The sequence below is a fragment of the Cervus canadensis genome, chromosome 1, assembly GCF_019320065.1.
Source record: "Cervus canadensis isolate Bull #8, Minnesota chromosome 1, ASM1932006v1, whole genome shotgun sequence".
NCBI classification, from domain to species: Eukaryota; Metazoa; Chordata; class Mammalia; order Artiodactyla; family Cervidae; genus Cervus; species Cervus canadensis.
Window position 1 is genome coordinate 29,088,370 of NC_057386.1, and position 26,627 is coordinate 29,114,996.

A 26,627-nucleotide genomic window follows, 5' to 3' on the forward strand; every position below is an offset into this window, starting at 1 on the left:
CTGCCTGGCCATGACATAGAAGTCTCCTTAATACACTGATTGGGCCATTTTCATTGGGAACCGAGCCTGATGAGAGTCTCGACTGTAACAATGTTTTTTGGCTTGGAGTTATTTTTAATTACTTTAACTATTAATGCTGATTTGACTACTCTGTTTTGTGATAGCAAGAGTGTTCTACCTGCTTCCTTTTCATTGTATTTGTCTGATAGGCTTTTATAGCCTTTGAATGTGAACTTTGATAGCTTTTCTTGTTTTCAGTGAACTCATAAACAGAGTACAGTTAACTTCTATTTTATAAAAAGCTGCTGGTTTTCTGGGTTTTTTTAAGTTTAATTAGTTTCCAATTAAAACTTATTGTCCACATGTCATCTTTATTCTTTATTTTATATGCTTGTACATTGGCTTCCTTTCTCTACTTTTTGTTATGGGCATTATGTAAATTTCTTTATTTTCCCTAGAGAATTGTAAGATCTAAGTCCTGTTCTTAATTCAATTAGTTTAATTTTGATTTTTTTAAATAAACTACATTCTTTAGCTCTTTAATGATCAGCTTCAAGTGAGAAATAATATCTACTGATTCCCTTCAATTCAGAGAATAAAATTCCTTCTCTTTTCCCACATTCTATTTTATGAGATTTTAGAAGGTACACATTATTGGGTTTTTTAATTTTAAAGCCTTTTAATCTTTCAAAATTACTTATGGCATTTTCATAGTGCTTTGCAACTTTCTTTCAAATTTATTGACTTAATTATATATTTAAACAATTTCAAATTTTACTTCTAGCCTCTTATTCCACTTCCTCATTACAGGAGTCTGAGTTTTTAAACATTGTTGCAGTTTCTGATTTCATTTGAGTTCAGCTTTGGGTAACATTTTTCTGAATAGATAGGAGCTGCATACTTTGAGTATTTGAGTATCTGGAAACTCTTTACATTATCTTCACACATGAATAGCACTCTGTCTAGGAATTTGGAGGTTACTAAATTTTCCTCCCAAAACTCTTTACAGATTTGTCCAATGTCTTCAAGCATTTAATGTTATAGAAGAGAGATCTCAACCCTGCCTGGTCCTCATGTGCTCTGCAAAAGAGTTTACTAGATAAGCTGCCCACCTTCCTTATCAACTTTATAATGCAATCTTTTAAAACTTTTTATTTTGTATTGGGGTATAGCCAATTAGATCTTATCTCGTTGCTCAGCTGGTAAAGAATCAGCCTGCAATGCAGGAGACCCTGGTTCGATTCCTGGGTCAGGGAGATCCCTCGGAACAGGAATAGGTTTCCCACTCTAGTGCTCTTGGCCCTGGTGGCTCAGACAGTAAAGAGTCTTCCTGCAATATGGGAGACCTGGGTTCAATCCCTGGGTTGGGAAGATCCCCTGGAGGAGGGCATGGCAACCCACTTTAGTATTCTTGCCTGGAGAATCCCCATGGACAGAGGAGCCTGGCAGACTGCAGTCCATGGGGTTGCAAAGAGTTGGACATGACTAAGCGACTAAGCACAGCACAGCACGACATAGCCAATTAACAATGTTGTGATAGTTTTAAGAGAACAGCCAAGTTCAGTTCAGTTCAGCCGCTCAGTCATGTCCGACTCTTTGTGACCCCATAAACCGCAGCATGCGAGGCCTCCCTGTCCATCACCAACTCCTGGAGTCCACCCAAACCCATGTCCATTGAGTCGGTGATGCCACCCAACCATCTCATCCTCTGTCATCCCCTCCTGCCCTCAATCTTTCCCAGCATCAGGGTCTTTTCAAATGAGTCAACTCTTTGCATCAGGTGGCCAAAGTATTGGAGTTTCAGTTTCAAAATCAGTCCTACCAATGAACACCCAGGAATGATCTCCTTTAGCATGGACTGGTTGGATCTCCTTGTAGTCCAAGGGACTCTCAAGAGTCTTCTCCAGAACCACAGTTCAAAAGCATCAATTCTTTGGCGCTCAGCTTTCTTCACAGTCCAACTCTCACATCCATACATGACCACTGGATAAACCATAGCCTTGACTAGATGGACCTTTGTTGACAGAGTAATGTCTCTCCTATGCTGTCTAGGTTGGTCGTAACTTTCCTTCCAAGGAGTAAGCATCTTTTAATTTCATGGCTGCAATCACCATCTGCAGTGATGTTAGAGCCCCCCAAAATAAAGTCAGCCACTGTTTCCACTGTTTCCCCATCTATTTGCCATGAAGTGATGGGACCGGATGCCATGATCTTAGTTTTCTGACTGTTGAGCTTTAAGCCAACTTTTTCACTCTCCTCTTTCACCTTCATCAAGAGGCTCTTTAGTTCTTCTTCACTTTCTGCCATAAGGGTGGTGTCATCTGAGTATCTGAGGCTATTGATATTTCTCCCAACAATACAGATTCCAGCTTGTGCTTCCTCCAGCTCAGCATTTCTCATGATGTACTCTGCATACAAGTTAAATAAGCAGGGTGACAATATACAGCCTTGACGTACTCCTTTTCCTATTTGGAACCAGTCTGTTGGTCCATGTCCAGTTCTAACTGTTGATTCCTGACCTGCATATAGGTTACTCAAGAGGCAGGTCAGGTGGTCTGGTATTCCCATCTCTTTCAGAATTTTCCAGTTTATTGTGATCCACACAGTCAAAGGCTTTGGCATAGTCAGTAAAGCAGAAATAGATGTTTTTCTGGAACTCTCTTGCTTTTTCAAACAGCCAAGGGACTCAGCCATTCATATACATGTATGTATTCTCCCCCAAACTCCCTTCCCATCCAGGCTGCCACATAACATTGAGCAGATTTCTCTGTGCTATACACAGGTCCTTGTTGGTTATCCATTTAAAATACAACAGTGTGTACACATCCACCCCAAACTCTCTAAACTATCCCGCGCCCCCCATTCTTCTTCCCTGGCAACCATAACCTCAGTCTCTAAGTCTGTGAGTCTGTTTCTATTTTGTAAATAAATTCATTACTATACAACTTTAACTGTAAAAGTTTAATTTAGATTTCAACTGATAACATCATTAAACTAGAGAAAAACAAGTTTAGATTTTCCCAAAGGATAGAGTAGGATTCTAAGAAATACTGTAGTGTAGTTTAGGAAAACAAGTTTTCTGCCAGAGAGCTTATAGTAAACAGGAAAGGGGAGGGGAGGAGGGCAGCTGAGAGCAGAGAACAAGGAAACATGTTGGAAATGGCAGGGTAGAATTGCTGGACCCAGCTTTAATCAGTTTGGGTTTAGTTCCAATGTAAGCACTTAAAGGAAGATCCCAATAAAATTGCATAATATTTATTTCCTATAGGTATTGGTCTAGAAACATTTCTGAAAATATGTGTATTTTACCATTTTGTGAAAGTTATCTTTCATGCTATAATTTATATCTAGAGGCTTCATGCTTCCCAGGTGGCTCAGTGGTAAAAAATCTGCCTGCAGTGCAGAAGACATGGGTTCAATCCCTGGGTTGGGAAGATCTCCTGGAGAAGGAAATGGCAACCCACTCCAGTAGTCTTGTCTGGAAAATTCCATGGATATATCACACTGGTGAGCTACAGTCCATAGGGTCACAAAGAGTCAGACATGATGGAGCACACACACACAGAAGTTTCCTATGTTTTATAATGATATATGCATATTATTTAAATGTATTTGTTTATCGGAATAATAATAATACTATATACCATTTGCTACATTGCTATATAGTGAAAGAACCAAAAATAATACAACTATTGTGTTCCAAAGTATATTATACACTATAGAAATGATAACCGTTTGAGATAAATATAAATGATGCTCTTCTGTTCACTCAGCTACTTCTTCCCCTGACACACATACACACAGAGAGGGAAATAATCTTTCATTTACTATGACTTTCTTACGATTTCCAGAGTTCCACTGAGTCTAAACCCTGCTAGGATATTTCCTCTGGACAGACCCTGGCTTTAGAAAGACACATAGTGAAACCAATTCTTGATAAGCCTGCATCTTTGTGCCCTGAATATCTCCAGGCTGCTCCCTCAAAGACCTGCTCTTCCATGTTCTGTCAGGGAGCAAATGATGGGGGAGGGAGAGGGGGGCAGAAGTGTCACCATCTATGCCCAGCTGGTCCAGATTATCCGACCTCTTGAGCTGCATCCGCTGGCTACCCCCATATCCCATTATAAATCATCTCCTTGTTGAACATCGGGCCAGACTGGGGTCTGATTCATTGGCTGAACGTTGCTACCTGGCTCCAGGAGAAGCCTGCGTCTTGGTCCTGTAATAGTCATCACGCTTTAAGAAGCCTTCACATTTTTGAACAGTTACATAGTGTCCTCAGCTGAAGAAAGAGGAAGTCTGGAGTCCATTTCCGGCAACTCGCGGGGAGCTGCTTTCCTCTCCCTGACATTAGCAGAGTTTGTCAGCTTGTTAATCTTCAAGGGGATTTGGGGTTGAAATTTGGGGGTGGGGGTGGATAATATAGACGAAACTCTTCAAAATGGTATGAAGAAATAAAGTAGATGCCCGTGTTTTTTTATGGCTATGATTCCCGCTTGGCCTTGGATTTCAACTTCCAAGTTGATCTGAAAGGAAAACCACAAACTATTGGATAGTGTAAAGCACTATAGTAATAGTCTCCACCTTTTTTCATGATGACTTCCAAGTCTGTTTCCTTAATTCTGAGGTAAAAGAAGCAATCAATAACTGTCATATACATTATATGCAGACAGAGCATTCCGAGCATTACAGAATCTGGCTCTTCTTGGTGGCTCAGTGGTAAAAAAAACAAAACCCGCCTGCCGATGCAGGAGATGCAAAAGACTCTGGTTTGATCCCTGGGTCAGGAAGATCTCCTGGAGGAGGAAATGGAAACCCACTCCAGTATTCTTGGCTGGGAAATACCATGGACAGAGGAGGCTGGTGGACTACAGTCCATGGGTTCTCAAAGAGTCGCACATGACTGAACACACCCACAGAGCATTTGAGCATTACAGAGTCTGGGTCTTTAGAAGGCCAAAGTGAGCTGACTAGTTTGGCCTGAACACATTTTCCTCCTTTTTCATTATTTCTCTGTCTGATGCCCAATACTCATTTAAGAAGATTTTGCAGGAAAAGCAGAAACAGGACATGGTTGGACTAATCCCCTTTCATGGAAAACCTTGATTTTGATAAAGTTCCCTAACTTGCAAAGTCTTTTGTCAATCCTAAAGGAAATCAACCCTGAATATTCATTGGAAGGACTGATGCTGAAGCTGAAGCTTCAATACTTTGGTCACCTGATGCGAAGAGCTAACTCATTGGAAAAGACCCTGATGCTGGGAAAGATGGAAATCAAAAGGAGAAAAAGGGTGGCAGATGATGAAATGGTTGGATGGGATCATGGACTCAATGGACATGAGTTTGAGCAAACTCCAGGAGATGGTAAAGGACAGGGAGGCCAGGCACGTTGCAGTCCATGCAGTCGCAAAGAGTCAGACACGACCAAGTGACTGAATGGCAACAACTTGCAAAGACCATATTTGGGATGAGATGAAACAGAGGGGAGGAAAAATTTCCCCCACAGAGACTTGACTCTAGAAGTCATACTTACTAATTGCTCTCTGACGAATATATATTTGCCTTCAATGAAACAGTAGAGACGGTCTACATCTGGCAAACTTCACAGGAGGCTTGTGTGTGGCTGGAACAGTAGAACCATTGTTTGTAATATTAAATGGTAGAGAGTCAGGATGACCTCTCCCGGGCTTCTGTAGATATTGTGTCCAAGTCCCTTCCTCCTTGGGGCAAAGAGCTAAACCTTCTAAGAAGTCTCCTCTGTAGATTTTTTTTTAGAGAAATGCTATGCATAGATTGTCATGCCTTTTCTATGAGAGTGCTATTTAAGCTGTTCCCCCAAACCATAGGGCTTCCCTATTCACCAGGAAATTGAATCTGCTGGCAATGCAAGAGACCTGGGTTTGATACCTGGGTTGGGAAAATCCCCTGAAGAAGGGAATGGCAACCCACTCCAGTATTCTTGCCTGGAAAATCCCATGGACAGACAAGCCTGGCAGGCTATACAGTCCATGGAGTCGCGAAGAGTAGGACACGACTCAGTGACTACACTTCCACTTTATTTTCCATGAACCATGGTGGGTGCTGAGGAGTTTAAGGGCCCCTGTGGAAGGATAGAGGGACAAAGATTTCAGATCTCTAATCTGTATTTAAGCTATAGCTGCCATGCTTTTTGAAAAAAATTATTTATTATTATTATTGTTGCTGATTGTGCTGCCTGTGGGCTTTCTCTAGTTGCAGCAAGCAGGGACCACTCACTAGTTGTGGTGCACAGGCTTCTCAGTATGGTGGCTCCTTTAGTTGTGGTACATGGGCTTAGCTGCTCCAGGCTACGTGGGATCTTCCCAGACCAGGGATAGAACCCACGTCCTCTTCATGGGTTGGCAGGCAGATTCTTAGCCACCTGACCCCCAGGAAAGTCCAGAGTCACCTTGCTTTTGTTTCTTTGACTATCAGCTTCCCATATAAGATCTAGTGTGTAGAAAGAGTTCCACTGCTCTTAAGGAAAAAGTAAGGTTGGGGGGATTTGAAAATCAGGTCTATGACATGACACTTTGCCTTCCAGGTCTTTGTTCCATCCTATAGCGGGGCAGTGGCAGTCAACACCAGTGTGTGGCAATGGGGTAAATCTCAAGCAGAAACCTCTGTGACTCTGCTTTGAGAAGTCTCTGCAAAGTTTGAAATATGGCAAAGAAAAATGCCAGTGCTCCGCACTATAAGAATTACCAACTTTTAATGAGTCCACTGAAGCAGATCATCAATGAGGCTTCTAAGAAGCATTTTTCTCCTCCAGGTCTTAGCATCATTACAAGCTCCTGAAGGATGGAAGTTGTTCTGAAAGATTTAAAAAGGATGATACATACTCCTTTTCAAAAGCTGTTTTTCTATGTTTTTAAAAAATAAAGTTCAAAAGTATTGGAAAACTTTCAACATTTATTCTTTTAGTCTGCCTCTGCTTAACTTTTAAGGAGAGGCAGAAGGTACAATAGACTGCATAGAAAACTAGCAATCAGAACTGTGTTTAAGTCTTAATTTTGCCCCTTATTATCTACATGTTTGAGGATAAGTTGTCTAACCTCTTTACATTTGAAGGCATTTATTACAAAATATTAATAGAAACATTTGTGCAGCCTACTTCCCATGACTTAAATGGACAAAGCACAGAACTGGTTACAGCAGAGTCTCAAACAGAGGTCTACACTCATGCTTTTTGTTTAATTTGAGGTTTCGACATACAGACTGACAGTTGCATGGCCTCATAGCTATGTGAGGTATTCAGAATGTAATTGGTTATCATTTTAATACCTGCACGTGTTGGGTGGTCCAAGATGATGAAAGAATTCAGGCTTCCCACAAGTTCAAAGGTGTTTAGTGGTAGACAGAAAATGAACCCACATAACTTGAGGAGATCTAAGGAAACAGAAAATCAAATGAGGTAATCAACCTAGGTTCAAGTTGTAGATGTGGATGAGAAGGAAAAAGAATTAGGTCATACATGAGACATGACTTGAGAAGTCCTGTGTGTGTGAAAACCCCCTTTGAGTTACACAGTCATTGACATAATCAGTTACCAATACAAACTAATGCAACCCATCAAAGTTGCTGACAAGATGCAATTAGTGTCCTGGGTAAAATTTTTCTTTTTGCAACCCCAGGCATGCTGAGAAAGCAACCCATGTTACACATGGCATAACATAACAGTGTCCTTAATTGCTGGAAAGTTGTGCTGAAATCATATAATACTCACCAGAAATTGCTTGTCAAAATTCACATCAGTTACTTGAAAGGGTAAATATCTTTCTTAGGGGTAAGTATCTCATAACCCCTAGGGGAGTTAGAATTCAGCTTTTAAATGTGGAAAACAAGAAATACCAGGGTTTTTAATATTTGGTGGCTGAGAACTGAGTGACTGAGCTTCTTCTTAAAACTTGTTTCATGTTTATGAAAAACTGGCATATTAGAGTGACAATAACTGAAAATTAAAATGTGAATTATATTTTAAAGTGGTCTCATGAGTTTAGTTTTAAATCTTTCCAAGTTTATGTCCTTTATTGGGACACTTAAGAGAATTTGAAGTTTGTTATATTTATGTTTGCTTATTAGATTTATTAGGAAAGGTTTGTTAAGTTAGACAATCAAAGCACTTAAGAGGGAAATCAAATATATCAAATTTAAATATGCAGTCTAAAATATTTGAAGGAATTGAATTAGCTAAGTTTATAATCGAGACCAAGCATTGTGAAAAGAATTCTAAGAGCAAATATTAAAATTTGCTGAGAGAATAATACCATTTATAAGCAGAATTTAAAAGCATAAGGAAGAACTAGGGTTTTAACTTTGCATTGTATCTAATATTAATTTTAGAAACTAAATAAACTTCTGTATAGTCTCTTCTATGCAGAAAAACTACACCTCAAGTTAATTTTAAAAAATTTAAATGAACAACAATAATTCAAGAAAATGGTTCTGTCAATTGAGTGGACTGGATTCAATGGAGTGTGGGTTGAAACCCACTGAATTCTTTTCTCACCACTTTCCATTAAACTTTTCTGTGGAAAAGTTCTTAATCTATTCCCCTCTCTCATCTCACATGGCTCTTTTCTGTCACTCTCATAAAAATAAAGAACCAGATCTCTTTAATAAACACATAATTCCCTTTCAGAGTAATTTTAAAACCCCAAATTCCATTCATGCTTAAAACTTTTCTCCTCCTTCAGCCTGGATTGCTTCAGGCCTGGAGCTCAGAACAGAGGGTGGGGTGGAGCGGGGAGTGGGTTTCTTCACAGGGCCCACTCCCTGCCCTTATTTCTGAGCAGCAGCTCTTGGTTGCTGCAGCATTGGACCCCAGAGGAGGGGACAAGGAGAGGTCCTTTTCTAGGACCTGGATGGCACAGGTAGGGTGTGTCTTGACGCCCTCTACCTGGGGCAGCTTCCACAGACTGGTTCCCTGGCCTGGCACTATTTGTGGGTTGTCCCAAGAGCCTCCCCTGAGGTTTTCCAGCTGTGCTTTCCCAGGGAGACTCAGGCAGCCTGGACTTTGTGTAACCCAACTCTTCGTTGCAAATCCTTCTCTACTGCAAGAAGAAAAGCTATGACAAACCTAGACAGTGTATTAAAAAGCAGAGACATCACTTTTTCAACGAAGGTCCATATAGTCAAAGCTATGATTTTTCCAGTAGTCATGTATGGATGTGATAGTTGGACCATAAAGAAGGCTGAGAGCTGAAGAATTGATGCTTTTGAAATATGGTGCTCTTGAGAGTCCCCTGGACTGCAAGGAGATCAAACCAGTCAATCCTCAAGGAAAGCAACCCTGAATATTCATTGGAAGGACTGACATTAAAGCTGAAGCTCCAATACTTTGGCCACCTGATGCAAAAATCTGACTCTTTGGAAAAGACCCTGATGCTGGGAAAGATTGAAGGCAGGAGGAGAAGGGGACGACAGAGGATGAGATGGTTGGATGGCATCACTGACTCAATGGACATGAGTTTGAGCAGGCTCCAGGAGATGGTGAAGGACAGGGGAGCCTGGATGCTGTAGTTCATGGGGTTGCAAAGAGTCAGGCATGACTTAGCAACTGAACAACGGCAACAACAATGCAAGATAAGAATATTGTCTTCTTAACCTCCGTATTCATCTTCCCCATCCACCTATTGAGTTCCATAAACCACATATGTGTTTGTACGTTTGAGATAGACATCATTAAATTCTATTCTAGAACATTATTCCACAATTTATCCATAAGTTGATTCTAAATATCATAAACCATCAATACTACATATGTGCATGTATTTAAATATATGTATAATGTGAGTGAGTGATAGTCACTCAGTCATGTCCAACTCTTGTGACTCCATGGACTGTAGCCTGCCAGGCTCCTTTGTTCATGGAATTCTCCAGGCAAGAACACTGGAGTGGATTGCCGTTTCCTTCTCCAATATATGTATAATATTACATATATATTTAACACAGAAAGCATATAATAATGTTTAAGAATCTTGCTTCACCACTTAATAACTTTTTGATCTTAAGTTGCTTAACTTCTTCTCATCTTAGTTCTTTACCTCTAAGAAGAGGAAAATGATAGCCATCTCTTGAGGTTGTTGTGGGGATTATGTAACTAACCCATGGCACATGCTAGTTATTTTTCACTGCTTACCCCAGTCACGTGCAAGTGTTGTATTTCTTTTACTGCATCAATACAATGATCTCTGGGCCACATAAAGTAGAACCCTCTAGCATCAAGGTTACATGAATTTCTTTCTCTTATGCTTTAATGATAGCTTTTATTACAATGCCATTTTCAAATTTCACTTCATATTCTGACCACAGATTTCCTGTATAGTTTTCTCCTCACCTTGCTAGAGTCTCTAAATGCCTTATTTTTTGTTGTTGGTGTTCATTTTCGAAAATACAATGTGCCCCTATTATATCTTCAAATCATTTCAGCCTTTCTGTTACGTGCACAATGGCTGCTCAGGATTCACTTCTCCCTGGGGACACGTGCCAGCCCCTGACCTCCTGCTAAGATCCAGACGAGATGCTTTCTAGGCTCCATGGGTACCACTGGGATCTATCCTTGTTTCCTGTATTCCATGATTTCCTCTCTTTGATCTCTCCTTATTTTTGCTGGTGTAAATCCTCAAATAATTTCCTCAGAACGGTAGTACACAAAAGGCAAATTTTCTTACTATTTGCATACCCAGAAACCTTATTATTTGCCACTGTGCAATCACAGTAAAACTCTTAGCAGTATCTTTTAATTGACAGGATCATTCTAAAGCCCATAGGAAACACAAATAATAATCAAAATGAAAAAAAAAAAGCTAGTGCTACTTCAACACATCTAAAAGCTGCAGTATTCGGCAAAGTGTGATAGTTCACTGCTATATTTAAAATGATAACCATCTAGAATGCAGTGGCTACATTTGGGGTCAGGGGGCGATGATATGGTGGGGCATGTAGGAGGCTTCTGGGGCCACTGGTAACCTTACTGTATTTCTTGACTATGTTGTGCTCATATGAATGTTTCCTTTCATAAGAATTAATTGAGTTGTAAGAATTCATTGAGCCATTAATGATTTGTACAGTGTGTATGTTCTACTGCAAAAAACATTTACCTTAAGTGAAAGAAAAAGAATATGCCTTTATGATATCTAATTCAGAAAATGTTAATTCTCATGATGTGCACTATCTTGAATATACTACTCCATTTATTCATTCGATGCATATTTATACAGCACCTGAAATTCACAGTTAGACTTTTCTCCTTGTTACTAAATATTCTCTGAAATGTATTTTTAATGACTGGAAAATATATCAAAGTATGTATGATTTTATAGAATGTTTACTCTTTTTTCAAGCTACTGAGCATTTGCATCATTTACAATTTTACACTGTTATAAATATCATTAAGATGAAAAATAAATAAATAAATAAAGTGATAACCAACAAGGACCTATTACTGTGTAGCTCAGAGAATTCTGTTCAATGTTACATGGCAGCCTGGATGGGAGGAGAGTTTGAGGGAGAATGGATACATGCATACATATGGCTGAGTCCCTGTGCTATCCAACTGAAACTATCACAACACCTAATTGGCTATACCCCAATTTAAAATTAAAAGTTAAAAAAATGTGATATTGGCATAAAAAAAAATATTTCAGTGCCTGTGGTATCTCCCCAAATCTCAGCCACTCTATCTTGACACTTCTTTTCATTGAGGCAGACCTGTTCAATTGGTAATTGGGCATGACCATCCATAGCAAGGCATCTCTAGTAAAACATGTGTTCTAGATTTCAGCAGCCCCATCAGTAGTGCGGGACCAGCCTCTGCAGAGGAAGCTTCTAGCAACCAGGATGCAGTTAGTATCTGGCGGTGATGCCGGACACCACGGGCCCTGCTGTGCCTCTTCGTCACACTGCTGCTGCCTTGGTTCAGACAACATCCTCCTGTCTGGGTTTGGGTGCCAACCCCCCAAATGTCCCACCTGCACTCCTGTACCCTCCCGTCCATTCTGCATGCTGCAGCCATACTGCTTTGTCTGAAAGATGTACCTAATAAATTCTCTCAGCAAATATCGTACATTAAAGCATATATAGGGAATTCAGAGAAAGAGTACTGTTGACCTTGTTTACAGAGAAGAAATGGAGACGCAGACAAAGAGAACAGACTGGCGGATGTCGTGGGGGAAGGAGAGGGTGGGACAAGTTGGGAAAGCACCGTTGACATATATACACCACCATGTGTGAAACAGCTAGCTCGTGGGAAGTGGCTGTAAGCACAAGGAGGTCAGCCTGGTGCTCTATGATGACGGAGAGGGGTGGAAAGAGGGGAGGAGGGAGGCTCAATTATATGTATACATATACGTATATGTATATGTATAATTATGACTGACGCGTGTTGATGTAGAGCAGAGACCACCACAACATTGTAAAGCAATTATCTTCCAATAAAATAAATAAATCAATAAATTAGCTCCTCCACGTAGCCCCTGTCTGCATACACACAGACCCCAGATCCCTAACATGGCTTTGTATGACCTAATGTGCTTGCTCCCTTTTCTCTTCTTCCAGTTGTCCAGGGTTTCTAATATCCTCTCTCGCATTTGGATCCATGCACAGGCTTTCCTGCCCCTGGATTCCTCTTTCTTCTCAGGCTCTGTCCTCTTCATTTTTCAAGTCTCCATTTGGGCTGCACTTGCTCTAGCCAGCTGTCTTGACCCCCTCCCCCCACCCCAGCAGCTGGGTCCAGTGCTTCTCCATGTGACCCCACAGCCTCTGCAATGTTCCATCTCTTGGTAGCACTTTCCTGCTGTTTCCCCCAGGAGACTATAAGCTCTTTGAGGGTAGGTACAATAGCCATTTTGCTCACTGGTTTCTAGTACCAAGCAATCACTAGATACTTACTGAAATACTCAGCGAGAACGGACTTGTGGACACAGGTGGGAAGGAGAGGGTAGGATGAATTGGGAGAGCAGCATTGACACATACACACTAAAGCAAGCAGTGTTAGTCACTCAGCCATGTCCGACTCTGTGCGACCCCATGGACCATAGCCCACCAGGCTCCTCCATCCATGGAATTCTCCAGGCAAGAACACTGGAGTGGGTTGACATTTCCTTCTCCAGGGCATCTTCCCAACCCAGGGATCGAACCTGGGTCTCCCACGTTGCAGGCAGGCTCTTTACCATCTGAGACACCAGGGAAGCCCCACCATCGTGTAAAACAGTTTGTGAAAAGCTGTTGTATAGCTCAGGGCACTCAGCTCAGTGCTCTGTGATGACCTAGATGGATGGCAGGGAGGCCCAAGAGGGCGGGGATGTATGTACAGTTACGGCGGATTCACACAGTCATACGGCAGAAACCAACACAACACTGTGAAGCAATCAATTTTTAAAAATTACTCGATCCAGATCATGGAACTATGCATGCACGTTGTACGAGGGTTAAACTTTTCTGTATGTTTAATTGGGAAAAAAATCAACAAATAAAATTTAAAAATGAAAGAAAAAGTGTGGAAGGAGAGTTGTCTTAAATCAACACTTCACCTGTTTCCTGAGCTGCTGTTGAGGAGTGTGTCAGTCACTCAGTCGTGTCCAGCTGTTTGCGACCCCATGGACTGTAGCCCACCAGTCTCCTCTGTCCATGGGATTCTCCAGGCAAGAATACTGGAGTGGATTGCCATTTCCTCCTCCAGGGGATCTTCCTGACCTAGGGATTGAACCCAGGTCTCCTGCAGTGCAGGCGGATTCTTTACCGTTGAGGAGAATGTGGCATTATTTTCAGGCAGTTCCAAATCAGTTGGGCTGGTTTACCTTACTCTTTCATGAGGGCTAAAAGAGGAAACCAGGCTGCATTTTCTCAATATGCTATTGGAGATGATCTCTTTTTAATGATGGCCAGCTCCATGCCATTTGGAACACTGGATGGGGGAGTCTGAGATCTACAGCCTCATGGCCTTAGCATGCGTTCCTTGCTGCCCAAACCTCTGGGAAGAAAATGTGCTCGTTGCTTCAGAGGAAGGCGCCTCTTTGCCACGGGAGAGCTAAAGGGTGGCCGGTTGCCATGCGCCTGTACACCGCTCTGTGTGACGATATTGGCTGTCTGTGTTCAGAGAAGATGGTAAAACCATGAGGCTTCTTGCTGCGTTTGTAACTGATATTCACAGTGGTGAAAGGATTTGAGAGTCCAATAGCGAATTGGCCCTTTTAGGGGAATTTTATGAGAACTCTCACTCCTTCTCAAGCCACATTTGCATTCCTGCTGAATGGGCTTTTTCGATTTTCCTTGTGAACATGCATTAAAATCAACAGCCAAAGCAAATACATTTTGGAGATGGCTGTGTACCAGGATAAACACAGGTTGATTTTATTCGAAGATAATGAGATGGGGTGGGTTTTTTCCCCCAGTTTACTTAGGTCATGATTCTGATTCCTTTTATCAAACATACCAGATATTATGAGCATAAATGAGTTCAGGAATCTTGAGTGTAGGGCCCTTGGGACGTCAAGCACTTATAGAAGCATGCTTCCCCTTCTTGCATCCTTTCTGGAGCCTTTTGTGTGCACGGCTCCTGAGTCTGTGATGTCTTCTTTTGAAAAGCTTCTAACATCACGCAGAACTGCAATGGTGAATATTGTTGTTCAGTCACTAAACCTTTGCAACCCCATGGACTGCAGCACACCAAGCTCCTCTGTCCTTCCTTATCTCCCAGAGTTTGCTCAGATTCTTGTCCACTGAGTCAGTGATGCTATTTGACCGTCTTATCCTCTGCCGCCCCCTTCTCCTTTTACCTCCAGTCTTTCCCAGCATCAGGGTCTTTTCCATCGAGTCAACTCTTTGTATAGTTGGCCAAAGAACTGAAGCTTCAACTTCAGCATCAGTCCTTCCAATGAATATTCAGGGTTTTGCTTTCCTTTAGGATTGACTGGTTTGGTCTCCTTGAAATCCAAGGCACTCTCAATAGTCTTCCCCAGCACCACAATGGTGATTAGGTTGAGAGGTAAAAAGGATACTTCTCTTATAGACCCAGGAATGAAGAGGAATGAGAGAGCCATATGAGATGTACCTACAGTGCCATGAGATGATTTGGTGCATGGGTGTGTCTCAACTTGGCCATGATAGTTTGAGACTGGTCTTTTAGCAAGAAGCTGATTGAATGCAAAGGGGTTTGTTGGTTTAAAGTAGCCAGTTGAAGCTCATTCAACAGCAGACAGGACTCACTATATCAGAGCAAACTTCAAATTTTATCCTTAAAGAAAAATCTAAAGCAAGGGAAGAATTAAATCCTTATAAATAATTATCTTTTCATTAACATATGGCTCTCAGAGACATTCATAAGCATGAAGCCCCACCTCTCTTACTGGCCAGAGCAAAAATAGAGGCAGAGGACTTTCCTGGTAGTTGAGAGGGTAAGAATACAGCTGCCAATGCAGGAGACACAGGTTCAATCCCTGGGCTGGGAAGATTCCACATGCCACAGAGCAACTAAGCCCATGAGCCTCAGCTATTGAGACCTGTGTTCTAGAGTCCAGGAACCACAACTACTGATTTCATGTGCTACAACCACTAAAAACCTGTGCACCCCAGAGCCTGTGCTCCCCAACAAGAGAAGCACTGAAATGAGAAGCCCATGAACCGCAACTAAGAGTAGCCCCTGCTCGCTGCAACTAGAGAAAGAGCCCATGCAGCAATGAAGACCCAGCACAGCCAAAACTAAATAGATAAATAAAATAAAGGGAGGAAATGAATGCCTGTGCTTTCTACTCTTCATAGCTTCCCTTGTGAGGTTGGAAAGAGTTATTCACATTTTGCATTTAGGGAGCTAGATACAAGCAAAAATAAATAGTGGGTGAAACACCCTCCATGGCAAACATGATAGACTTTGGTCATTAACTGGACATAGAGTATGAAGAACTGGGAAAAGGAAAATATTTCGTACATCTGTGGCTTCTCTGAACTAGAGAAGGAGGGTATAAAAAATGAGTTTTGTTTTAAATACACAGAGTTTTAAGTAGGATGGACCATCCAAGTGGAGAGAATGGAGCTTCCCGTAGAGAACCGAGCTCCTGCTTCAGAGAAAGTGATGATACAGCCTTGTCAAGAAGCAAACCAAAGACAAGATTTGGACAAGGACCAGTCAGGGAACAGGAGGAGGAAAAGAGTCATGAGAAACATGAAGGGGTTATTTCATTTGAGGTTACCTTGAGTCGGACACGACTTAGCAGCAGCAGCAGTGTTCATCAATCAAACTGTAGGTTTCCATACTCATGTTTCAGGAGAGAAAACCATGGGAATGCCTGAAAGAATCTAAAACGTCGTGATGCTTCTCCAAAAACATAATGCATCTGATGCTGAAAGACATTGAGACGTGGAAGTAGAAATACATAGATATTTCAATATATGTGGAGGAGCCAAGTTAAGTATTTTGATAAGTTAAACTATAATACAAGGTATAAACAACCCTTTTTGATCAGTCCCAAAGTACATCTTTATTACTTAAGAAATTTTGCCTTGGACTTCCTTGGTAGTCCACTGATTGACTCTGTGCTTCCATGGGTCTGATCCCTGGTCAGAGAACTAAGATCCCATATGCTGCATGGCCAAAGGAAAAAAAAAAAGAAAGAAAGAAATTTTGCCTAAAACTGACTCTAAAAGAGCACCTTGTAATATATCCTCTTATTCTTCTAGTTTACATACCACTAAATTGAGCACTTGCGGTAATGTAATTTAGCAAATTTTCATGTTTTAGGTCAACCTTCTCTTGTCACCTGAATCGAAGATAACGTGTGGTCAGTCTTCATGTCTTATTCCTTCCACAGGACGACTGCACAGTAGTGAACTGGGAGCACAGTCATTCACTCAAATACCTTTATTTACTGAGAACACTTATTGTGCTTAACACAAAATAAATGTCACACATAAAATGCTCTTACAGCCAGTTGCAAATGACCACATATTGTATAATTCTGTTTATGTGAAATACTCAGACTTGGCAAATCTAGAGACGGAAAGTAGTCTAGTGATTGCCTAGGGTTTGGAGAAGAGTGAGTTGGGGTTTGATGGTCTCAGAGCTAAAGGATATGGAGGGTCCTTTCGGGGGTGATGAAAATTTTTGAAAATTATATTGATGGTTGCACAACTCTGTGGGTATAATAAAAAACCATCACATTATATACTTCAATGGATTAGTCATTTAATTCATTAACTATATCTCAATATAGCTCCTACCAAAAAATGTTGTTACTTAGTTTATTCTCTCATGAGAAAAATATTGTATTCAGATGCAATAAAGGGTGGAAAGTGCAATGTTGCAGTGTGTTTGAAGAACTTTGGATACAAAGAGAGAGTATTTTGTTCAAGAATGCCATTTGCAGGGACATAGATGGACTCAGAGATTGTTATATTGAGTGAAGTAAGCCGGACAGAGAAAGACAACTATTATATGATACCACATATATGTGGAATCTAAAAAAAAAAAAATGGTACAAATGAACTTATTTACAAAACAGAAATAGAGCCATCAATGTAGGGGAAAAAAACAACTTTGTTTACCAAGGGAGAAACGGGCAGAGGGATAAACTGGGGGATTGTGATTGACATATACACAGTACTATATATAAAATAAATAACTAATAAGAACCTACTATATAGCACAGGGAACTCTACTCAATATTGTGCAATGACTTATGTGGGAAAAGAATCTAAAAAAGAGTGGATACATGTGTACATATATAACTGATTCACTATACTATACACCTGAAACTAATACAACATTGTAAATCAACAATACTCCAATAAAAACTGGAAAAAAAAAAAAAAAACAAGACTAACCCTAATGCTTGCAGCTTGGGGGAGAAAAAAAAGGTTTCAGGGAAGCTATTGGAATAACCATTGGCTAAGTGGCTGATGGATGGATTGATGACTCGCTGTGGCTACAGCCAGCTCTCAGCACCACAGTGCCTCCAGCCTCAATAGCTCTTGGCTTTCTCGGAGTTGCATATTATTAATTCATGAAACCAAGTCTTGCTGGCATGAGAGAGGAGACTGCCTTCTCGCCGCCCAGAGTTCCCTGAAACATTTGCTTCACGTTCAAACCGAAACCCAGAAGAACAGGAAATCAAGCTCTGACATGTGGGCCTTTGGTCCAGTGGCCAGAGCTTTCTTTCCTTCGAAGATTAATGAAGCACAAAGATGCCAGCTCTCTCCTTTCAACTCCCCACAATAATCGACTCTCAGGAGCCTGCCAGTTTAATATTGCTTCACTTCAATGCTCAGGAACAGTCCCAACTGGAAAAGGCCAGGAAAACTTGATCCAAAGGTTTTTATGAAGAGCAGCTTAACTACCCCTCTAGAACATTCCATAAGCAATATTACAAGCGTTCCTTTCTTTTTATATCTAGGGATGGGGAGAAGGTTGGGGGAAGGGCATCGTAATCATGAGTCAAATTTCAAAGTCCGTACATTGAACCTCTGAGAGGCCCTGGATATTTTCTAAATTAATTGACCATCAAATTCTTACCCTCTACATCTGTATTACATTAGAGATCATAAAACTATTTGGGGTTTTTTGCTACTTAAAGGAAAGATTGTGTGGGCATAATACTTTGAGAGGGCCTGTTCCTTTTCAAAAATTATTTTGAATTCACAAGAAGAAACAAGATTATCTTTTGTGTTTATGCATCACTATTCCCCTCCAAAGAGCTCAAAGGACTTTGCATAGTTTTGTGGGTCTTGATAAGGAAAAAATGAAGACAGACTTCTATGCTAGGAGCTGATTCTCAAGGAGCACTTGAATTTCCTTCTAAGTCTTTCTGTGTTCTCTGTTTCATTTGATAAATTTTGTAAGAGAGGTATATTCCTTTAGCCCATTTATTAATCTGGTCACTTAACTCATTCAACAAATACTCACTGAGGATTGTACCAGCCCCTACAGAGATGCTGAGGGTACCAAGAGAAGAAGAGGAGCCTCTGCTCTCAGAGGTTTTACAGGCTGGTGAGAGCAACAGGCAATCTAGAAGTAAATAAATAAGGAGACAGAAACTAACACTGTGATAGGAGACTGAACAGGAGGTAAGATGGGACTTCCCTGGTGGTCCAGGGGTTAAGAATCTACCTTCTGATGTAGGGGATGCAGGTTTGATCAAAGGTCGGGGATCTAAGAACCCACATGATGCAACGAAGATCTTCCTGAGACAGAATATGTCTTGCAGCTCTTTTAGTTGTGACCTCCTGTTACTATAGGGCTTCCCAGGTGGCTCAGTGGTAAAGAATCTGCCTTCCAAGCAGGACATGTGGGTACCATCCCTGGGTTAGGAAAATCCCCTAAAGAAGGAAATGGCAACCCACTCTACTATTCTTGCCTGGAAAATCCCATGGACAGAGGAGCCTGAATGGATACAATCCATGGAGTTGCAAAAAGTCAGACACAACTGAGCGACTGAGTACACCATACGTTTGTACAGGCAAAAGGCCACTTAGTATCGAAGCCTTGTTCAAGTTTGGAAAGCCACCGGCCCATTCTCCTAAGTCGGGCAAGAACTACTCCAAGGTTACATCCCTCTGTATTAGACAAGCCCCATGGAAGGCTATCTCTGAATCTGCCTTCCTGAGTTCAGGGGTCTGTAGGTTGAATTCCTGGGGGAACTGTCTTTTACTAACCATGATACTAAATCTAGCTCTAGGCCAGTGTGTGTGAAGTTAAGTGAGACGCTGAAAGGTCAGGAAGGAAATGTCAGATTGGAAACGCCCTGGAAAGCCTTTGGAGTCACGCTCTCTCTTTATTGTGGTATCAGCCTATGGCTGTTTTCCCGTCTTTCTTCATTGTGCTCTATTTGGCTGCAGGAACACGCCCTGTGGAGGCAGCCTGGACCACAAGCAAGGTTCCCACAACAGCATCCCCTCTGTGAAGCATCCAGACCTAGAGGCTAAGGAGCCAGGCTGAGGGCCTTCAATGAGAGTCCCAAAAGTTCTGGTTAATGTTTTGTCGCTCAGTCGTGTCCGACTCTTTGCAGCCCCATGGACTGCTGGGCTTCTCTGTCCATGGGATTTTCCAGGCAAGAATACTGGAGCCAGTTGCCATTTCCTTCTCTAGGGGATCTTCAAGCCAGAGATCGAACCTACTTCTCCTGCATTGGCAGGTGGATTCTTTACCACTGAGCTACCAGGGAAGCCCCACAAAAGTTCTGCTCCTCCTCAAATTAAAGCATCCTGAGAAAGCCAGACAAAGCAAACAAAATTAGGTATTAATCATCCCATTGTTCATATTTCTTCTACTTTCTACAAATATTTTTTTTCTCATTTCAGAAGTAAAATCCATTTCTTATTGAAAACCTCAGAAAATGCATAAAGATAAAAAAGAAGCAAGTAAAAATCAACTGCAATCCCCATTATACTTTTACAGTTCAGTATAACTCTCTTCAGTCATTTTTATTTAACCATTTAATATGTTAATTTTTTCACAGAAATGCATATTTTTACAAAAATATGTTTATCTATGTATGTAGGCTTCCCAGGTGGTGCTAGTGGTAAAGAATCCACCTGCAACACAGGAGACATAAGAGATACAAGTTCAATTCTTGTGTTGAGAAGATGCCCTCAAGGAGGGATGGCAACCCACTCCAGTATTCTTGCCTGGAGAATCCCATGGACAGAGGAGCCTGGCGGGCTACAGTCCATGGGGCTGCAAAGAGTTGGACACAACTGGAGCAACTCAGCACACATATATGTACACATGTATACATATGTAGATCACAAAAAGTTCACCACATTACCTATATGGTATCCATTTCTCATTTTTCCAATATATTTTCTTAGCTATTTATGAGTACTTTGCGTATTAAGAGGTTAAATCCTTTCTTAGTTATGTATGTTGCAACATTTTTCCAATTTTTAATTAGTTTATTACTTTTTACATACAAATGTTTTTAATATGGATGTAGTTAAATCTACTGTATTTTCCTTTATGATTGACACTGTTAATATTGTCCACAGAAAACTCTTCAGCCACCCGAGATTATGTAAATAACCACCTGTCTTTTCATGCTAAACTTGCATGGTTTCCTTTCCTAAGTCTAAATAATTAACTTCTCTGGAATTTATGCTGGTAAAAGAAGTGAAGAAAGCTCCGGCTTTGTGTTTTTCAAATTGGTGAGCCAATTACTTCAATACCATTATTGGCAAATCCATTCCTTCCCCATAGAATTAGACATCACCTTTATGATGTAATAATTTTCCCATGCTCATTATCTGTTTCTGCCCCATCCATCAGTCTGTCTGCAAACACGCTATCTCACTCTTTTAATGAATGTCTTCTAACTGACGTGGAAAGACCCTCTTCATTACTCATTCTTAGTTATTTCTGAGCATTTATTGTTTCAATTTAAGAATCATGTTGGAAATGCCAAGTAAAATCCCTAAAATCCCCTTGGGATCTTTCTGGAAATGGGAGGAATCTGAGCTGGAGGCAGACACAGTTTTGGGACTCATGTTCTTTCTTTTCCTCTCTTTCCCTCTCTGATGTTTCTTCATTCTTTCAATCCAAGAATAGGGTGTATCTTTCCATCTGTTTGCATCGATTTCTTTCATTAGCATCTTACGGTTTTCAGAGTATAGGTCTTTTGTCTCCTTAGGTAGGTTTATTGCTGAGTATTTTATCCTTTTTGGTGCTATGGTACATGGGATTGTTTCTTGAATTTCTCTTCCTAATATTTCATTGTTAGTGTAGGGACATGCAACAGTTTTCTTTTCTTTTCTTTTTTCCCATTTATTTTTATTAGTTGGAGGCTAATTACTTTACAGTATTGTAGTGGTTTTTGCCATACATTGACATGAATCAGCCATGGATTTACAGGTATTCCCCATCCCGATCCCCCCTCCCACCTCCCTCTCCACCCGATCCCTCTGGGTCTTCCCAGTGCACCAGCCCCGAGCACTTGTCTCATGCATCCACCTGCAACTTTAGAAAATTCCTTGATGAGCTCTAGTAGTTTTCTGGTAGTGTCTTTACGATCTATGCATAGCGTCATGTCATCGGCAAACAGTGATAGTTTTAACTTCTCCTTTTCCAATCTGGATTGCTTTCTTTCTTTTTTTCTTCTCTGATTGCCATGGCTAGGACTTCTAAAATTCTAAAATCTTCATCCTCTTTGGCTTCCCTCTTCTGTTCTTGCTTTAGTAGTTACTCCCTGTGGCCATCCTGGTTTCATACCATTTTTGTTCTCTCATTGCAGATTCTGGTCCAGTTGTTTGTTTGTTTGTTTGTTTTAGCATTTCTAAGTTGTCTTTTCTATTTGTCTGTATTGTTCCTCTTTGTATCCGGTGCCTTCCCTGTTCTAATCACCTGGGGAAGGGTGGGGAGGAATGAAGGAGTGATCTGAATAACAGAGTCGGGACTTCCCTGTGGCCCAGTGATTAAGAATCTCTCTGCCAATGCAAGGGACATTGGTTTGATTCCTGGTCTAGGAAGATTCCACATGCCGGGGAGCAACTAAGCCCATGGACCGCAACTACTGAGCCCATGCCCTAGAGCTATGTGCTGCAGCAAGAGAAATCCCTCATGCAGCACTGAAGACCCACTGCAGCCCAAAATAAATAAATAATTTAAAATAAATAATTTTCAGGGTGGATGGGTGGGGTCAGTTTTCTCTGGCAGGGTGTGGGCATTAGAGACATTCAGGCACTTGCCTGGACAAGCTCATAAATGTAAGCAGAAGAAGTAGCACATAGTTTTAACTTTGTAGGTATAAAATTTGTAGGTATAATTTGTAGGTATCTAATCTGCAAATTTTAAATATACAAAAGTTAAATTATATCTATATTTATAATAACATTAACTGAGTCCTTAGAAACAGCCCTGCATGGTGCTAATTGCTTTGTAACCATTATCTTATTATTAATAAATTGTCCTCAGTGGTAAGTTAAACACTCTCATCATTCTACAGCTGAGAGAACTGAGACTCAGAGGAAAAAAAATTTTTTTTAACTTACTCAAACTCACAAGGTTAGTGTCAAAACCAGAAATTGAACCATGCTCCTTATCTCCAAAGGGCAGAGTTTTCGATATTATAGTGCTCAGAGAACTAACAGGGTTTACCTGTGGTCCACAAAATTGGGACTGATGGAATTTTCCTAGAACAGAGTCTAGTGTTTAAAAGCCTACATAACGACTTCCCTGGTGGTCCAGTGGCTAAATCTCCACACTCCCAAGGCAGGGGAACTAGTTCTCACATGCTGCAACTAAGATCTGGCTAGGTCAAACAGATAAATATTTTAAAAAATAAAATTTTAAAAAAGCATACATAGGCTTCAGAATCTGACCTTTAAATCCAGACACTGTTGTTTACCTTGCTGTGTGTCCTCAAGCAAGGCACTTAAGCTAAGATTCACTTTTTCAGCTATAAAATGAAAATTTTAAAACGTAATTAAAATGCAAAAATCTATGTCAGGTGTAATTATAAGAATTAAACGAGATAATTCATATAAAGAACCACAGTGCACTGTCACAGAGCAAATTCAATAAACAGTAGCTTGTGTATCATATTTTTCAGTATTCCTCCAAATTTCTCAATAAGTATACATTTTACCTCTACCTAAGTGGAGGGTGGGGGAGAAGTTAGTTTGCTTATCTATAATAATGAATAAATACATCTTGAGGCAATATTGAATTACATCGAGCCATTTTCCAATTTCCCTGATGATAAATGCTATGCATGTTTAAGGAAGCTAACAAGACTTTTATTTGTAGTTGAAGGTCCAGAAGTTCAACAGCAGAACTTTTTAGCTTCTGGGAAAAGCCTAACAGAGCTAGAAGGAAACTGCTACCTCTCCCTCTCTGCTTTCACTCATTTGCTTACCCAGGCACTCTCTGAATGCTGACCTGTTTTATATTCTGTAATGTCCTTTACGATGGTGTTTTTCAGAGGGAAGTATTGAACTACCAGATTCAGAATCCTTCCCTCTAAATGCAGAAAACTCAGCCCATCAGCTTCTTCACCTGTCTGATGAATCCGAAGCCTTCTGATATCATTTTTTCTATCCATGTGAAAGTGTATGCTACAAAGAGTAGTGGGCAAATGTTTCACGGGGAATATGGAACTTAATCAAGTATCTGAATTTTTTTTAAAGGGAGAACTTACTTGTCAATGTTTATTGAGTGTTTCAGACATCAATGAGCATGGGTTAGAAGGATAATGAGACAGTATTCCTAACCTGAACCACTGATCTCTTGTTGGAAAGTAGTTAAAGGAAAATTATGGACAAAAAATGCAGACAGCCTTGAATGTCGAGATAAAAACTTCTGATTTGTGTAAGTGAGTCATCCATCGTCATTGACAGCTGATGCGCAGGGCAGTGACATAATGGAAGTAGTGTTTTGGATGTCCAGAAAAACAAAAGTCTTTTGGCAGACCAGGGAAATTAGGAGATTCCTAGGAATCCCTGGATAAATGGGAGTAAAAAGGAACACATCAGGACTCAGAAGTGATTAAAAAGCAAAAAGCTCCCAGTTTCAGCGCTGACATGGGGAGCATTCAACAAACTGAATGCTGTCACTCCTATCCTCACAACAAGAAAAACCTGAATAAGCTGAAAATTGGTGTCTTTTCATGGATTTTATGGATTTTTAAGAGAGCTGAGGTCACAGAGAAAAACCCCCAGATCTGCTGAGACACATCCTGAGGTCACAGCCCAGAATGAAGAGTCATAAAAAGCCCCTTGTGTCCCAGGCAGGGAGTGGGAAAAGGTGACAGTTGTGGAATATGCCCAAGTTGTCTCTACAACTTAGGGCCAATCTCCGAGGAAAAGATTGTATCAGAGGTGAATTCCACCTGGAGGTGGCTATTGCTGCCATTGCAGCCTCCTCTACAAGTTCTATCTTATCCTAGAAATCCTCAACTGTGACACTGAAGATCACAGCCCGGAGACACAGGCAGAGCAGAACAGGGTCTAGTCAAAGGTCACAGAACACTCTCCTTCACCCCCACTGTGACACCACTCCAACTGGGCTCTGGTACAATAACAGTTGTTTAGTTGCTACGTTGTATCCAACTCTTTGCAAACCCTTGGACTGTAGCTGCTGGGCTCCTCCATCCATGGGATTTCCCAGGCAAGAGTACTGGATTGGGTTGCCATCTCCTTCTCCAGGGGATCTTTCTGCCCCAGGGATCAAACCTGCATCTCCTGTTTGGAAGGTGGATTCTTTACCTCTGAGCCACCAGGGAAGCCCTATAATAACAGTGGGTCACAACTAAAATTGTGATCTACTATTCTATCTAAGACATATTCTGTCTAATGAAGAGTTCTTAGGAAAGCCCAAAGTCAACAGAGGATTCAGTGGTCCAGTGGTTGAGAATCTGTCTTGTAATGCAGGGGACAAGGATTTGATACCCACTCAGAGAACTAAAAGTCCACAGGCCTCAGGTCAACTAAGCCTATGCCCCACAACTAGAGAGTCTGTGCACAACAGAAGACCCCACATGATGCAGTGAAGATGCCCTGTGCCATGACTACATGGCCAAATCAATTGATTAACTAACTTTTTAAAAAAGAACACTAGAGAAGGAAATTGAAACCTCTAGCATTTAAAGAGAGTAGCGATCATTAACAGCTCAATATCCAGCCAGATTATCTAGCCAGATTAATTTAACACTTTATACTAAAAGCTTACTTACTTCTGTTCATATTATCTCCACTCAGATCATATTTCTGGCCTTCAACATAAAAATTATTTGATGTTCTAAAAATCAAGAAAAAAAAAAAAGAGCATGAAGACACAAGTTTCCCAACCAGATTAAGATATAAAAACAGAATATGAAGTTATCAGCCTGAAAATTTTAAATAACTGTGATTAATATCAACAAATTAATACATTGATGGAAACATTAAGAATCAGAAGGAAATGCTATTATATTCAATAATCCTGTATAAACAGAGCTACATGAGGATGGAGAACAGGATGGATAATTACAGAGATGGTTTCCCGTATGAGATGAAGCTTTGCTCAGAGTTTTCATTGTGTAAATATTTCAGGAGTCAACTGTATTCCAGAGGTCTCAGACCCAAAGACCTACAAGGATCAGGAAGGTGATAGCAGAGACTTAATATGACTCACAATTATTTAAGAATCTTGCAACCCAAATGTCCAACAACAGAGGAATGGGTAAAGAAGTTGTGGTGTACATATACAATGGAATATTACTTAGCCATAAAGAGGGATGAAATAGTGCCATTTACAGAGATGTAGAGAGACCTAGAGTCTGTCATACAGGATGAAGTCAGTCAAAAATAGAAAAATTCAAAATCTTGAATTTCCACAAAGCAATGTACTCTCCTGCATTTTTCTTGAAGTAGGTGATCCTCTTAGTTAATCTCTCACTTTCTCCATCTTGATAGAGACAGGGCCAAAGAGAAGGGTAAGATAACCAGCATGCTATAGGTGTTTAAAATGCCACCCAACACTTGGTCTCAGGATGGAGGAGATAATAAAAAGTGGTGAAGTCTGAGAGGAGCTAGGATGCATGTTTAAAGGGGTAACTGACAGTTACCACTCAGTTTCTACTCATCATTGTCATATGTTGGGGAGGGTGGTCAGGAACTGTCACATCACCCAGTATTTTAAGAAAAGCCAG